The sequence below is a fragment of the Nicotiana attenuata genome, chromosome 6, assembly GCF_001879085.1.
Source record: "Nicotiana attenuata strain UT chromosome 6, NIATTr2, whole genome shotgun sequence".
NCBI classification, from domain to species: domain Eukaryota; kingdom Viridiplantae; phylum Streptophyta; class Magnoliopsida; order Solanales; family Solanaceae; genus Nicotiana; species Nicotiana attenuata.
In genome coordinates, this window is record NC_031994.1 from 76,072,433 (window position 1) to 76,074,632 (window position 2,200).

Consider the following 2,200-nt stretch of genomic DNA (forward strand, 5'->3'; position numbering starts at 1 on the left):
GAAAGAAAAAAGGCTCCTTGGGTTATGCCAGGGAGATCCGCGGATTATACCGGGATAAGAAAGAAAAAAAGGCTCCTTGGGTTATGCCAGGGAGATCCGCGGGTTATGCCGGGATAAGAAAAAAGAAAAAAGGCTCCTTGGGTTATGCCAGGGAGATCCGCGGTTTATCCCGGGATTGAAAGAAAAAGGTCCTTGGGTTATGCCAGGGAGATCCGCGGGTTATGCCGGGACAAGAAAGAAAAAAGGCTCCTTGGGTTATGCCAGGGAGGTCCACGGGTTATGCCGGGATTAAAAGAAAAGGCTCCTTGGGTTATGCCAGGGAGGTCCACGGGTTATGCCGGGATTGGAAAGAAAAAAAAAGGCTCCTTGGGTTATGCCAGGGAGGTCCACGGGTTATGCCGGGATTAAAAGAAAAGGCTCCTTGGATTATGCCAGGGAGATCCACGGGTTATGCCGGGATTGAAAGAAAAAAGCTCCTTGGGTTATGCCAGGGAGGTCTACGGGTTATGCCGGGATTGAAAGAAAAAAGCTCCTTGGGTTTGCCAGGAAGGTCCACGGGTTATGCCAGGATTGAAAGAAAAGGCTCCTTGGGTTATGCCAGAGAGGTCCACGGGTTATGCCGGGATTGAAAGAAAAAAGCTCCTTGGGTTATGCCAGGGAGGTCCACGGGTTATGCCGGGATATCTAGGGAATGGGGCCCTATGCTACCATGATTTTGGATTTTTCTTCCTCTTTTTTTTTTTTTTTATCTTCATTCTTCATTTCATTTTTTAGTAGAAAATGCAAGAAAGAGTTTTGGGGAAAACTTCCTTTTTGGTTGGTTCCCCATTGCAAAGCTGTTTCAGCATTTGCGCCTTTCTTTTCCTTTTTGGTTGCACCTGCTTTTGCACGGTTGCTTGGATTGCACCTGTTACAAATTTTAAACAAAGAACAATTGTTAGTTTGAAATGGTGGTTGGTTTTGTGGCCTTGATCGTCTCAATTGCTTGACCTCGGCCCAGCTTCTGTTGAGAACCTTTGCTGCTTTCTGGTTTTGAAGATTAATCTCTCTCTCAAATCGAAGAGCTCAACTTTTAAGTTTTCCATGACACCTCGCCCGCGTAGGGCTTCGACCCTTTCACTTTATTCTGCCTTTAGGACCTTTGTCCTTGACTTTCTTTTCCTTTTCAATAACTTTGCTTTCAGAGCATCAACCATCATGGCCAGTCAGGACTGACTTGATGCACCCGCTGAGGATGGGTACTTTTCTTTAGCTTTCGTTAGGGAGAGCCCTGTAAAGCCAGTCCTGCCACCTTTTCTTTGTATTAGTTTCGGGAACAGAGTTAGACCGAAAGGTATTTCAAGGAAAAAGTAGACAAAAGGCATGAAATTAAATTTAAAGAGAAGCGTCCCTTTCGGGGAGAAAAGAAGGACTTATCTGGGGTGCATGCAGGCTTCAAATAGACATGACATGCTTCTTGGACTGGATGCCCGACCCGCACAAACTTTCCCAACTTCTCATAAACTCATTGACCCGTATTTCAAAACCAGGGAATCTTGCCAGGACTCTTTCAGTGGTGGGAGATGTCTTTGCGGATTTTCTCCAATCGACTTCTCTCATTTCTCTTCTCACCGTCGCCCGATAGAGCTCTTTGCAAGTTTTCACTAAACGGACTCTCTCATTTTCAATTTCTCTGCTCACCGTCGCCTTATGGTGCCCGTAGGTTTTCACCGATAAGACTCTCTCATTTTATTTCTCTCAGTTTGATTGCCTCAGATCCCCACAACGGTGTTTTCCAATTCCAACGCTAAAGCAGCAGTAGTTGGATGTAAAAAGGTCCAAAGGAAGAGCGACAGAGTTATACACACAAGAAATAGAACACTGTTCTTTACCCAGACAGCAAAAATAAAATTTTAGGGTTTTTTACCAATCACTAATTCTTGAACTCAGGTATGTAAATTTCCCTATTGTCAACTATCCTATTGTGGTAATAGGCAAGAATTGAATAGTTAATTCCCTTTTTCCTCTATATAAACACTAAATTTCATGTTTAGGTGTGAAACTATAAAATTGATTAAAATGCACTCGTTGTTGTAGAATCGATTGTTTGACTGGTGTCAATTGGACCGGGGCCTACGTATTGGCTCGAGAAGTATTGAGGCGAGTTGACTTTACTAAAGTGGTTTAACTCACAAAAGCACGTATACAAGGTGTTTGATGA